We start from the raw sequence: 16,156 nt of genomic DNA, 5'->3' as shown, positions 1-16,156 counted from the left end.
AGGACAGAAGGGATTGGGAGATAGTGGCTTTAACAGATAACAGATTTCAACAACTGTTGACAATTAGTTACTAACAAGCAGGAAAAGAAAGATGCAGCATAAACTACAGGTCAGAGGGAGTGAGGCAGAAATAGAAGCACATTATCCCTCTAGAATACTATATCAACCAGATCTTAGAAAACTTAGGTATATAGAAGCAGATGTGTGAGATGGGGAAAAATAAAAGAAGATTCACTGACAACTACCCCCCAACACACACATGCACAGTTACAGATGAAATACTCTTTCTTCAATCATTTATCACCCCCAAAAGCGTGGTTGATGAGAGAGTTAAATCCTAAAAATTAAAAAAATAATTGGCTAGTAAAACTTGAGTACCTAGTGTTCTAGGACAAAGACCCTTGTATTTAGGCATTCCACTTCTGAACTGCTGATTTTCTGCTTTTTCACACTGAGGGCAAAGGAAGCATTTCAGTCGAAAAGCCCATTTCCATGACTTAGGCTCTTAATCAGCTTTCTAAGATCATCTTTCCTAAATATAAATGAGCAAGCCATGTTCATCATATATTTAAATAAGCCCATCAATAAGAACAAAATGCTCAGATAAACAAAGAGAAAAAGAAAAATACAAAATGTGACCCCCAAGAAAACAAATAGTTTAAGGAACAGAGCCTGTTTAACAAGAAACACTTTTATGGAATGCTGCATCAATAATACAAGAATAGAAAGCTACATAAAAGAAATATTCATAAAAAGGCAACAGGCTTTGGAAATATAAAAATTAGTAGAATGTTTGAAAAAAAAAGGAAAATATCACAAAGTGAAGAAATAATATAAAAGGACAAAATGTGAGAGAAAAATCATAGAGGACTAATTCATAATAACAGAGAACATGCATGGTAAGAAATTATAATTTACAAAATAAACATAAAATGATTCAAAGCCAGATTGAAAGTTTCACTCATCACATATGTTAGAAAAAAGAATCTATTTCAAGATACATCATTTTGACATTAAAAGAAATCAAGGATAAAGATGTTCTTCCAAACCCAGACAGAATATATCCTCACCTTTATAATAATAACAAGAACAATAATGAAAGATATCTTATAAAGGAATTAAAATCAGGCTGACATCATTTTTCTAGTGAGCTTTGCCATCTGCTATAGACTCTGACTGGAGTAGTTTTGTTCTTAACAAGTTACTTTGGACATGCTCTGAGAAAATAAGAAAATTCACCTGAAAGGGGGAAGACAAAGGAACTAGAAAATGTCAAAACACAAAGACTAATGTAAGAATTTCTTCAGCAGTCCAAAATAACAGTCAGTAAAGATGGGGTTAACAAGGTGGAGTTGACTGGATAAAAGCTGCTTTTGAACCCAAAGGACAATTCCAGAAATTTGGTTAAGTCTTTGGGCAAACTCTGGGAATAATAACCAAAACACAAAGTGGTAAAAGAAAATGAATTAATCATAGGGCATTAACTGGCTTTCAAGTAAAAACATGAACCTGATATTAATAGTGAAGGAAACCAGAATATATCACCCCAAAACATGCCACTTTGGCATAAAAATTATTTTGAGCTAAAAACACTTAAAAAAACAAGTACAAGAAGGGATTCTGACTCTACCTTTTTTTTAAATTGAAGTGTGCTTGATTTACAATATCATATTAGTTTCAGGTGTACATCATAGTGATTCAGTATTTTTATATATTATACTCCATTAAAAGTTATTACAGGATAATGGCTATGATTCCCTGTGCTATACAACATAGCCTTGCTGCTTACCTATTTTATACATAGCAGTTTGTATCTATTAATCTCATACTACTAACATGTCCCTTTCCCCTTTCCTCTTCCTACTGGTAAGGACTAGTTTGTTTCTATATCTGTGAGTCTGTTCCTGTTTTGCTGTATATGTACCTTTGTATTACTTTTTAAATTCTTCATATAAGTGATATCATACAGTATTCGTCTTTCCCTGTCTGACTTATTTCACTAAGCATAATATTCTCTAGGTCCAGCCACGTTGCTGCAAATGGCAGAATTTCATTCTTCTTTATGGCTGAGTAATATATATATATCTCACATCTTCTTTATCCATTCATCTGTTGAGGACACGGCGATATGACGGACAAGGGGTTAATATCCAAAATATATAAACAGTTCATACAAATCAATATCAAATAAAAAATCCACCAAATTTAAAAAAAAAATGAGCAGAGGACCTGAATAGACATTTTTCCAAAGAAGACACACAGCTAACAGGCACATGAAAAGATGCTCAACATTGCTAATTATTAGAGAGATGCAAATCAAAACAGCAATGAAATATCACCTCATACCTGTCAGAATGGCTATCATCAAAGGCTACAAATAACAAGTGTTGGCAAGGATGTGGAGAAAAGGGAACACTTGTACACTGTTAGTAGAAATATGAATTGGTGCAACCACTATGGAAAACTGTATGGAGGTTTCTCAAAATAACTAAAAATAGAACTTCTATATGATCCAGCAATTCAACTCCTGGGTTTATATCTGGAAAAAAACAAAAACACTAATTCAAAAAGGTACATACACCCCTACGGTCATGCCAGAACTATCTAATAACCAAGAAATGGAAGCATCCCCTTTTTTTTCTTGAAAGTGTGAGATAAAACTCCCATATGGAAGATGTTCTCCTTATATCAGAAGGAAAATAAGTTTTATCATTGAAGACTGGAAGTTGAAACAGAATTCTGTACAAACAGGCCTTGTTAAAATATTTATGATCTTTTAGCCTCCCACATAGTTTACTTTTCCACAATGCTCTCTTTTTGTTCAACCTGGTATAAAGTGTTCAGGTTTTGTGACACCTTTGGGTCTTCATTTCCTTATGACAGCTCCTGTGTTATGTAAAATTTATGTTAAATAAATTAATATGCTTTTCTTTTGTTGCTCTGTCTTGCATCAATTGAATTCTCAGCCTCAGCCAAACCCCTTAAAAGGTAGAGGTAATTTTTTTCCTCCCTCTCCTACGATACTAGGCAGCATCTTTTTATTTTCAAGTTTTGAAAACACACAATATATCTGAGGCTGAAACTAGTTGTGTAAGTAAAAGATTCAGTTGAAAATATGGAATTTAGTCATTTGGGCAGTTAAAATGTTAATTTTGGGGATATTTCATATAAAATATATTATTTCTAAACTCTCAAAAATCGTAAGGTAGGAATTCATATTTCTATATATGAAAAGTAGACAGAAATAAAATAGTTGCTGTTCTTTTTAGATGAAATTTGTCTTCTGCAGTTTTACATAGTTCACACATTATTTGCCTCCTGTAACAAAAGTAAAGTGATTTTTTTTATTATTATACTTAGTTTTATGTTTTCAATAGAATAGTTAAAAACGACTTATGTTCATGCAGTGTATTACTTTCATAGGCCTGCCTTACAAATTATCATGGACTTGATGAATTAAAAAAACAGAAATTTATTCTCTCACAGTTGTGGGAGCCAGAAGTCCAAAATCAAGGTGTTGTCAGGGCCAGTTCCCTCCAACGGCTCTAGGGGAGAATCCTCTCTCAGCTTTTCCAGCTTCTGGTGGCTCCAGGAGTTCCTTTATTTGGGGCTACATCACTTCAACCTCTGCCTGTGTCTTCATGTGGCCTTCCCTCCTATGTATCTGAATCCCAAATCTTTCTTGGCCTTTCTTTTATAAGTACACCTAGCACTGGATTTAAGTTCCACACTGAATCTATGATATCTACAAAACCATTTTTCTAAATAAAATTGCATTCATAGATTTCAGGGTACGGACATGGATATATCCTTTGGGGGCTACTACTGAACTCATTCTGCCATGCTAATAGTATAAAAGAAACTATTATTAGAGTAATATGTCTTAAGAAAAATGGGAGATATCATATTACTTGGAGGAAAAGAGATAACTTTTATATGTTTAATTTTTAAAAGCATATATGCACGGAATGACTACAGTTTGAATCACCATAGGGAAAAAATATAACTCATGTACAAAAATAGCCACACAGTACAAGATGTAATGCCTTGATAGAGAACTAAAATTGAAATTATAAAAATAAAGTATGAACTTTTATAATAAAATTCAATTGTATATTAAGTGAAACTTTTAAAATAGATGGTGTCTATTGGGCTTCCCTCGTGGCGCAGTGGTTGGGAGTCCGCCTGCCGATGCAGGGGACACGGGTTCGTGCCCCGGTCTGGGAAGATCCCACATGCAGTGGAGCAGCTGGGCCCGTGAGCCATGGCCGCTGAGCCTGCACGTCTGGAGCCTGTGCTCCGCAACGGGAGAGGCCACAACAGTGAGAGGCCTGCGTACAGAAAAAAAAAAAAAAGAAAAAGTGTCTATTGAGGATAGCAAAAAACAGTTCTACTTACAATCACATGTTTGTTAATGTAAATTCAACTACAAATTCTCTAAACTCTATCTTTGGGAAATGTGGATAAAAACTTCCTACTAAAATTTTGTGTAAAATATAAAAAAAAGTTGAAGCATGTCCTAATGCAGCTGATGACAATGCAGATGTAAAAAATACCATATGGTTATAATATTTAGCTATTAACAATTTTTATGTGGTTAAAAGCCTATTGGACATGATGCCCCAAATATTCAATATTCTGATATGACATACATATTTGGAAAAGTAGTTAAATCTTTATGTAGGTTGATCAAAATAAATGCTAATATACATCAAGGGTAAGCAAAAAATAGCACACAGGCCAAATCTGGCCAAACCTGCCTTTGTAAATAAAGTTTTCTTAGAAGACAGCCACATACGTTTGTTCATCTATGGCTGTTTTCCTGCTACAACCGCAGAACTGAGTAATTGTAACAGAGAACATACAGCCCACAAAGCCTAAAATACTTTGTACCTGGCCCTTTACAGAAAATGTTTACCATCCCCTATAATGGATCAGCACTTTGCAACAGCTTTTTGAGATAATGGGTATATTCTACACCTGTGATCTCCAAGAAACTTGCTACCAACCACATGTGACTGCTGAACATTTGAAATGTGGCTAGTGTGACTGAGGAAATGAACTGTTAATTTAACTTACTTAATTTTTTTTTTTTTTTCCAGTATGCGGGCCTCTCACTGCTGTGGCCTCTCCCGTTGCGGAGCACAGGCTCCGGACGCGCAGGCCCAGCGGCCATGGCTCACGGGCCCAGCCGCTCCGCGGCATGTGGGATCCTCCCGGACGGGGGCACGAACCTGCGTCCCCTGCATCGGCAGGCGGACTCTCAACCACTGCGCCACCAGGGAAGCCCAACTTACTTAAATTTAAATTTAAATAGCTGCATGTTGCTAGTGGCTAGGTTAACAGTGCAGCTATAGATGGTATTCGAGCTGTGGAATACAGTATAATTTTAGTTAAACAATTTAAATACAATGTGACTACATTTTTTTCAAGAATTCAGGTTATAAATACACTTGTTGCACTATTCACAAGTAATTATTCCATGCTAGAAAGTTAAAAAATTAATGAAAAGTCCTGGAATGTAATAACACGGTGTTACAGATTGTTAAAGTGTCACAGAAATATTACTGCTTCTCTAGGCATATTATATGCACAACATGGTTGATTATTACAAAGTGGATCATGGTTTAAAATAATGTTGAAGATTTTTTTCAACTATTGAAAGAAATAAGGTTCCTGTCATCCAGTGAAAATACATGCTTTAGTTTACTGAATAAGTGGGGTAAAAAATTAGGATTTGTGAGTTTTTTTACAGAAAATCTATCTATACAGTTTGAATATTTCCTAGCAATTACCACCAAGCATATATACAAATTATATAATTCACTTTTATCCTTAGTGAAATAGTTTCTTTGGGAAACTCCTCTGGTAAGGATTAATATGACCCAATTTCTTATGCAGATAAAGTTTTCAGAAATGAAAGTAATACTCTGAACTATATTCTTATAAATTGTGGAATTAGATTGAAGTTTAGAAAATATTCTCTGATTTGCTACTTTATGAAAATGAACGAACATTGTTCAATTCACCTCTCTCAATGAATATTGATAGTGTGAATGAAGAGCTTCAAGTGGAAGTTATTGAACTACAATAAAATTTGATACTGAAAATTAAATATGATAATGCTGGTATATTAGAACTTTACAAATACCTTGGGACATGTTACTGTAAATATAAAAACCACTGTGAAAGATTATATCTATCTTTGGAAGCACTTACAATGGTGAACAGATGTATTCTACTATAAAACTGAATATAGTTAAATATTCTTCCATGTTAAGTCATTCAAAGCTGACTTCTTATTGGATACTAAGAATGACATTGATATTTCTTGATATAGAAGAAAAGGACCCAGGTATCTGGAACTAAATAAAAGTAAACATAGAACAATAATATATGTTATCTTTAAAGGTGTTTATTTTTAATATTAAATGCAAAGTGCAATACTCACTATCATATATATTATAATTGTATTATTTTATATTATATAAACAAAATAATATATTTGTATATAATAGTACATATATAAAATAATAATAATCAACAGAAAAGTTTAATTTCTGGTAGTCAATTTTTCTAATTTCTGTCCTGGTTCACTTATTTATATTTACTACATTGTCTTTGTATAGATATTTGTGTTCCTGGCTTTCACAATACACAAAACAAAGGTGATTTCAATATGTTTACAAAAAGAATGTGAATAAGTAAGCATGATTATATAGAAGTACAAATGATAGTAGTTGGGAGATAAGAGGATGAAGATGTTGAGAAGTGTAGGAATGCAAATATCTTCATTTTATAAAGGACAGTGGGCAGCAGGTAATATCTAGTATTGTTAGAACAATAAATAAAAGTGCAATAATATATTTATAATGGAAATTAATGGAGGAACTTAAAATATTATTATTATTAAATTATAAGTGGTGGATTTAACTGTGGGTCATTAAGTATGATAAATCCTTATAATCAAAGTAGGAAATTAATTGAGGGGTCAAGAAAAAGTAGAATAAATTATTACTTAAAAATATGAATAAAAACTAATATAGAAATCTTAAAATTAAATCAATTCCCCATGAGAAGTTGACTTGGGCTTATGAGGAACAGGTCAGGATTTATTGCTGCTACAGTCATTTTTTGCAGAATTTGATTGTTTAATACAGGGAATTCTCTGGCAGTCCAATGGTTAGGACTCCATGCTTCCACGACTGATTGTTTAATACAGTGCAGCATTGCTTTCATAAAAAATGTTTAGGATACATTTAAAAATCTGAATAACCAAGTACACCAAAATTGCAAAAAAACATATACTGGAATTTGATAAATTTGATAATGCCTTCTCTTTTTCAAAAGAATCAAAAATGAGGGAAATGAAAGTAAATCCAGACTTCTTTTCCCCTATGGTAGGCACTTGCCTTTATTCTTAATTGTTATACATATATTTTGAAATATACATAATAAAACATCCACTGAAACACTGTTCTTCAATCATTCAATACTGCACCCTCATGAAACTAACATTTTAATTGGGAACACAATTGAAAATTAATTGCATTAAACTTTGATAAGCATGTTTGGCAAATTAAAAGACACTGTGGACTTATCTAGCAACAGTGTCTCACGTGGCCAAGGCCAGACCAGGGAATATTTAGTAGACAAATCCATATTTCACACTAAATATCTTAATAGAGAATTCCCGACTGAGGAGTCACATGTGTATGACAGAACACTATATCTGGAAGATATTGGGTGATTCTAGATATATAAAGACAGCAATAACCCTTTTGAAAGGTGTTTGGTAACCAAAATAAAATTAATCTTTTTGTCAGTGGCCTTTAAATATTACCTTTTGTACATTTGTAGGATCATGGTTAGTAAGGCTTCTGCTCTGGTAATATATAGAAAATAAAACATAAAATTCATACTCATTGCAAATCTAATTTTTTTAACACAAGATTATAGAGGAGTTAGAAAAAGTAGAAAGAACCATGTGACAGTAAGTTGTAGACTTAATATCACACCAACCCCTAGTTGTTAGTATGTTTTTACTACAAGAATATTCTTCTGTTACTACAAAACAACCTTCAAAATCAGAAAATTAGCATCCATATATTACTACTATCTAAGCTTCAGACTTCATTAAAGTTCCCCAATTATTATGCTAATATTTTAATAGGAAAATAATTCAGTTCAGAATCACACATAGTAAATAGTTCTTCCTGCCTCCATAATTTCCCTCAAGCAGTCTTCAGTCTTTTCTTAACGATCTTGACACTTTTGCATATCTGAGGTCAATTATTTTATAAATTGCCCCTTAATCTGGAATCATCAGATGTTTCTTCATGATTTGATTCATAAATCTTTGGGAAGAATATCACAGGAGAGACACTGTGTTCTTTTTATTACACCTGATGTGGTGGCATATGATTTTAATTTATCCAATTACTGATGGTCTTCATCTTAATCACTTGATTGAGGTGAAGTTTGCCAGGCTTCTCTACCATGTGGTTGATATTTTCCCCATTGAAACTAATATGTATTCAGTGGGAGGTTACATTTATACCTTATACATTTCCTATTCCTAATCATACTTTCAATGCATTTATTCATTTATTGATATCTGTATGAAACCCATGGTTTTCTATTTTATTCCATGTACTAGAATCTGTTATTATAGTTATTTATTTTCATGTTAAAATTTTCCCAGATATAGTCAGTTGGAGAAGCTCTTGAAAGCTGGCTCCTGTGTTCTTTTGAAATGCCCCCATGATTCTTTGATCACTTTATTTTCGAGGATAACAAGATGTCCTAGATTCATTTTGTACTTTACTTGAGACAACCTTAGAATCAGCCATTTCTACAAGAAGCTTTGGTTTCTTTTAGAAGAAAATAACATTTAGAAGTCAAGAACCATGATCTAGTTATGCTCATAGTGAATGAGGTGTCAGTAATGACAGGCTTTTTCAGTAAATAGAACAAGGGAATATATATAGGAATGTATGTATGGAACAGAGAAGGACAAACCTGACTCCATATTGGATCTATTCCTTTAGCTCTAATCTTTGTGCTCCATTGCCTGTGCTGAGTCATGCTGGCTCTGCACCTTTTGTAAAAGAATATTGCCTATAGCCTGAAATACACAGGATAACCCATTCTCTAAGCTGTGACCTTTAAAGATATAACACTTTCCATTCATACAGAGATTAAAATTTGCAGAACAGAGAATAACATTTATCTTGTTGGAGGTTATAGAAGCATTGTGACCAGACCTATATGGACAGCTGCAAGAACAAAGGGTTCTGGCATCAAGAAGTTTGAAACAAGCAACAATGCCCTACCCTTTTAGTATAAAGAAAGTCTGAATTCTAACTCAGGTAAAATGGTTCTTTGGGACACTAGTCCACCACCTTCTTGGTCTGCTGGCTTGATGCATAAAGTCATTGTTCCTTGCCCCAACAACTCATCTCTCGATTTATTGGCTCTCTGTGTGGCAAGCAGTATGAGCGTGGATTTGGTAACCCATACAGATATTTACACACACAATTAAGTCTATGTCCATCTATCTATCTATCATCTATCTATCTATCTATCTAATCTATCTATTCTATCAAACTGCATATTAAAAGTCAAATCTTCACCCTGATGTATACAATTTAACACCACAGGATACATTACTAGTTTTCTCCCTTTTTGTATCTGAAACTTCTTTATCCACTGCTAGGAAACCTTGTTTTATTAACTTTAATATATTTACTTATTTGATTAATGCCCTGTATCTAACCAATCTTCCACCTCTGCTGCCACCCATTTTCTGCACAGATACCCACCACTCCCTGCTTCAGCTCTGATCTCCTTTCTGGGCAGCACCCCTGCCCCATATGGATGTCCTCTTCAGCCTATTAGATAATTAGGTTTTAGTCCCTTTAATGTATAAATACCATCTCTGTGTATCTCTAATAGTTACAATAGACTCCAATTTTTGCAAAGCTATTTGATTTTCTATTTCAGTTAACACTTAAATGTATAGAAATACTTTGTTGAATGTATATTATGCATGATCAATACATTATAGACATTATTGTCCATGTGTCACTCTCTAGTGGCACTATTTCAGGATTATATTCCCCACGGGAGGCACATTCTACATTATTTTTTTCATACTAAGTTCACCTTTTCCCATTGAAGAGAATACTATGATACTGCATTGTAATATCAAAAAGATACTAATATATGTATATATATTTCAAAAATTAATATTATTACTTTACATTTATTTGGGGCACACATTTAACACTGAAGAGTTTTTAATATTATAGATAGTTTGAGCTTAAACTAGACCCTTAAATAGGTCTTTGTGTATATGAAAAAATATACAACACTGTTTTAGTGCCTCTATGTGTGTGTGTGTGTGTGTGTGTGTGTATGTGTGTGTGTGTGCAATTAAAATTAGAACAGGTAAGAGAATTACTAATATTCTGATTCTTTTGAAGGAATAGGTTTTGTGAGACTGTATGTGCTTGCAGAAATCCACCAAGCAGAAAATTCCCATAACATGTTGTGAAAGAACATAGATTTTTTTCTCAAGGCATTCTGATTTAAAATCCCAATTCTCTTCTGTTTATGGGTTTTGGGGAAAATAATCACCTGACCAATTTGTATTTTAACCCTCATCTACAAAATGATGATGAAAGAGTGCCTGTCTCACTGAGTTATGGTGAAGATTAAATGTATTTCAAGTATAAAAGGACCTGGCGTATAATATACACTGTGTAATTGTTAGATATTATTATTGCAATATAAAAATATTATTTGCTTACAGATGATATTTCTACTGTGTCTTCCTTGGAAATCTAAAATATAGTCCTTTATTAAATGTTCACCTTTCACTGGAAATCTCTGTTTATGCCTAAGAATATTTGGAAACCAATTTGATCATTCCCAACTATTTTACTTATATATGCTAGGACATGTGAAAGTTATCTAATTTGATTTCTCTGTTTTATGTCACCTCTTTATAATGAATCTCCCTCCAGCCAATTTGAATAAGAAAATTGTTAAGTGGTGAATAGTTTAGTGAATTTAGTAAAAGAAATACATAACTGGATATCTGGGGAGAACAGCTTGCATTTGCCAGTAAACTAACCAGAAGGCACATTTAATAATTTTTGTCAATCCTTTTGCACTTGACACATAAAGAATATCCACTGTTTCATGCTTTTTCCAAAGAAGGGTTGTCCACTTTTATTCACATTTTCCCACAGCTATCTAAACACCTGAGCAATAACTATTTCCTCCTCTTCCTGCCCTGCTTGAGCTACTCATCCATATCTATTTTTAGTTCCCTCCTGTTTTGGAGGAGAGGTGTCCTTGATTTGAGAAGACTAGTGCTGATTCCTAGTATCAAAGGTTATTCCACCTATCTATCTTCTTCCAAGACAATTCAAAGTAACATTTCATCCCTCTTCCTTGTGGACAATCATTAATGAAACTTGCATTTTTCATGTTACAGTCCTGCTGGCCACCACATCTGAAACCATAAGAATGACAGTGTATGCAAAACCTTATCCTACTGTGCTTTTACTCACTGCCTGTGAAACTGAGATCCCATGCAGAAAGTCCTGGAGTTTGGACACTTCACTTTGAATGGAAGCTTTGTTGTTTTGGCACCAGAAAAGAAAAACCTAGGGAGAATTGTTAGGTTACAAAGTTGGATAATACCAAAATGCTAAAAAAAAAAAAAAAATGCTGTAAACTAGGAGTCATGGAGTTGCCCCTGGATGTGAGTACATGATGAAAACTTTTGTGTATTGTATTTTGTTAACCTCAGAAATTTAGATGTATTGGGCTCAACCTACATTATTTAGGCTATTTTTTACAAGATCATTTTAATAACCAATTAATTGCTTGTAGTGCATTGGCAGACCTGTTGTACCTGGTCTATCCAGAAGAAATCATTATCAGAATTAAAATTAAGTATGTTCCCATAAAGGCCTTTCAAAACCCCCCAACAAAAAGGATTAATTCTCTTAGATAGGAACATGTGCACATTATATCAACCAACAAATAAGAACTCAGCTATGAGTTCATCTATGTTTTGCAGAGTTAGAGAACTAATTTTGGAAACTGGATGAATTTTCCAAATCAGGTACTTAGCAAATGCAGACAATAGTATAGCAAGCCATCTTAAAAAGATATCATGATTGCTTTCTGTGGCAGGATGACAGACAGAATCGTTAAAAGGATAAATGAAAAGAGACAGACAATTTTCTACACAGAGGGAGATTTTCAAGCCATGCCAATCCCTGAAACAGACTTCGTAATAAACATAAACAGATCCATGCTCAGGTTAAGGTGATCTTTTATGGTAATAAGAAGCAATATATCATAACAGTTAAGAGGAAAATTATAGTTAAAAAAAAACCAAAATATCATTCAGTAGTAACAGTGCCATGTTTTGTGTTCATTCAATCAATAAATTTTATTATGAGTCTGCCATTTTCATACACTATACTAGACACTTATGATGCAACAGTGACTTTTAAAAAAATCTGCATTTAAAAGATGTGCATTCCACTATGACACGGGGTAAGTTACCTAAACTCTGAAAGTCAGTCTCTTAGTATATAAAAACGAATAATAGGAGTATCCCATCTAGTAGTTAAAAATAGAATAGATTATTTCCTTGCCCATAGTCAATAATCAATGTTACCTATCATTATCGTCATCTTCATCATCATCATCATCATCAAAAATTATTATATTTGTCCTCATCTATCATAGGGAGCACAAACGGTAATTATTACATTTGTACAAAATGATGAAAGGGATTTACATATCTTTACAAAATGGTTCTAAAGGACAAATACTATTATCATTATTTTTTACTGTAACACATGTGAGACCATTTCTAAACATGTTTTCTGGATGACTAATTTAAAGGACAGCCCTATATATGTTTATTAAATTTCCATCAGTGGTAGACAACACCAATGAATTGTTTTAAGAAGATACATGATATGTAGAGGAAATTTTCAGCCCAATGTTTTTAGGTTGATCTATAATTTGAGGATATAATCTGTCCCTTATTATTCCAGAAACAATTATGTACTTTTGGAATTGAAATTCTTCCACCATCCTCTATCCATACAATTGTATATTAGCTAATTCATTCAAGATACTTTGGTTTTAAAATGTTTTATACTATCTTAGTAGAAGGATACAAAAGTCATTAAAACATGGTCTTGTCCTTGAAATAGAAATAATACAACTGGGGAGACAGGTATGTGTTTATATTTATATTGCTTCGATTCTATGACAGAAATTATTATTTTAAAAGTGTCCATTCTGCCACCTTACCTATACCTCCTTTGACATGCCCACATCATCCATTGCAGGAACTAGATAAGTCACCACTACAGCTGCCTGAGTTTCAGGTTTAGTTTGAGGCTGGTTTGCTCTTCCATATCAGTTTTGAATCCTCTTCCTCAGTGACTAGTCTTATATGGCTTAAGATCTCAACTATTTCCCTTTGTTTAGTGTGATTTATTGAATTTATTTTGGATTCTAAGACTTATATCTGGTTTTGTACGTTTTTATGTAACTCTATATGGGAGTGGCTTTTTCACTTATACTAGGCCTGAGTATTTGAGCACATGATGCCACACATCCCAAGAATGCAAGGAAGTGGAGAGCAAAAAATATAGAGAATTACAGGGAACAACTGACTCACATCTTACAGGGGAGTTAGATTCTTAGGACAGCACGTGAAGCAAGAGTTTTGCTTAAGGAAGCCAAATAAGAGTTAGAAATATTGCATCAGAATGAGTTAAATACAACTGATGCTTCCTCCAGCACTGGAACAGATTTAATAGCAGATGAATTGGTTGCTGGTAATATTAATAGTAATAAAAATAACATGACTAATATCTCTGCACCATACATTCTTTTAAGCACTGTACATATATTAATCGACATAATTTTTCAATAATCTTGAGATAGTTACCCCACTCCCATTTTATAAATGAGGTAATTTAGGCAAGAGTGGCTAATGGAAGAGTGATGGTATATATGCAACATATTATCCAGGTTTACAGAAGCTTTGAAGAAAAAGCAAGGGAATTTCTTCATATAAAATGTGATCATATTCATCGAACTCTCCCGTAACTGCGAGAGAGTTAACTCTTGTAACTCCATTAGTTAAATACAAGTTCTCTGGAGTAAGCCTTCCTGGGTACCAACCCTAATTCCTCCACTTCCTTTGTGGGAACTTAGACAAGTTATTTGACCTCTCCTTTGTCTATTTTCTCATCTGAATGTGATGTGAGAAATCAATTGATACAAAGGAGTTAAAACTGTTCCTGGGAATTAATAAACATTTAATAGATGATATCTGCTACTGTCAGTTATTATTTATTATTACTTATCTTTCTATAAGGACTACAGGGAAACTTTCACATCCCAATGTACTGTGGGGCATTTCTTCATTCAGAACAATATAATATTACACCAAAGAAAAAATTTTGGTTGTTAAATGTTTACCTTTTAATAGCATATAAAAGATTTTGCAAAATATAGAGGTATTATAATGTAGCTTCATTGTAAGTCATTTTATTTAGGAAATCTGGACTGGTGCTACTTTCTGGACTTTGCAGAGAGATGTGATTTGACTTCCTCCTTACACAGTGCACATGGAGGATCCATGTTTTAAAAGAGATATAATAAAGTGGCATTCAAATTAAGTGAGACTTCTCATAAAGAGAAGCAAGTTTCTATTCTCATTTTCTATAAATTACTACTTTTAAGTCTTTTTTTTTTTTTTTTGGTGGTACGCAGACCTCTCACTGTCGTGGCCTCTCCCGTTGCAGAGCACAGGCTCCAGACGCGCAGGCTCAGCGGCCATGGCTCACGGGCCCAGCCGCTCCGCGGCATGTGGGATCTTCCCGGACCGGGGCACGAACCCGTGTCCCCTGCATCGGCAGGCGGACTCTCAACCACTGCACCACCAGGGAAGCCCTTAAGCCTATTTTTAATATTATCTCATTAATTCTTCCCTTTTCTTTCTCCGAATAGTTTATTCTTCTCTTTCTGTGTGCCACCCTAAGATAATTCCACTTATTTCCTGCACAAAAGAATGAGGATTTTTCTCAGTTACAACACTCAGCTCCTGCCTGTCTCTGTCCTCCTAACTTACTTATTATTTAGATATTATTGGTTGCCTTCAAACTGGGAGTCAAAAATTCACTTGTGTCCATGGATTAGACAATTAATCAGCTCTTTTTGCCTTCTTTGAGCTCCTGTCCTTGCTCATACCTTTCAGCCCTGAGCTTGAAGATGTTTGGGTCTATGCTTGTCATATTGGCTCCCTTATTTTTTATTTATTTATTTTTTTCGGTACGCGGGCCTCTCACTGTTGTGGCCTCTCCCGTTGCAGAGCACAGGCTCCGGACGTGCAGACCCAGCAGCCATGGCTCACGGGCCCAGTCGCTCCGCGGCATGTGGGATCTTCCCGGACCGGGGCACGAACCCATGTCCTCTGCATCAGCAGGAGGACTCTCAACCACTGCGCCACCAGGGAAGCCCTGGCTCTCGTTTTTAATTGAATAATCTGATGTTTCCTCCCACAGAAGTAGCCATTAAACAGATATCCAGTCTTTCTATCTTCAGGAAATTGGTGAATTCCCTGTTTTGCTTGTGTTCCTTCTCCTGTGTCTTTGCTTATATGGGTTTATGTTAATTTTAAGTTGCTTTACTATAATTTAAATTGGTCCTAAGAAGGAAATTAAAAAATGGATGTGCTCATTTCTTGTTTTTAAAGTTCATCTTTGTCTTTCTACAGGTGTTGGTGATGCAAAAAAATTACCTATTTATCAGGGTTACATCAAAGAAACATTCAGAAGTAAATTATTGTTTAAAAAGATTTTTTAAATATTTTCAATTTTACATAAATAAAGTGAATGGAAAATTTATAGAATCTTATTTGAGGGAAGTTTTTTCATTATCAGGGAATATGGAGATGTTTTAACATAGCAATGGATAACATTACTGTAGACGTGTTATTTGAACTTCAGCGTTTTTTTTTAAACTCACTTAAAAATGGCTTATAATCTCTCTTAAGCATGTATGTGTGCATGTGTGTGTATGTATGTATGAATGTGATACT

Source organism: Delphinus delphis, chromosome 18 (assembly GCF_949987515.2).
Source record: "Delphinus delphis chromosome 18, mDelDel1.2, whole genome shotgun sequence".
NCBI classification, from domain to species: domain Eukaryota; kingdom Metazoa; phylum Chordata; class Mammalia; order Artiodactyla; family Delphinidae; genus Delphinus; species Delphinus delphis.
The sequence above is the reverse complement of the archived record's forward strand: the minus strand, read 5'-3'. Positions refer to the sequence as shown.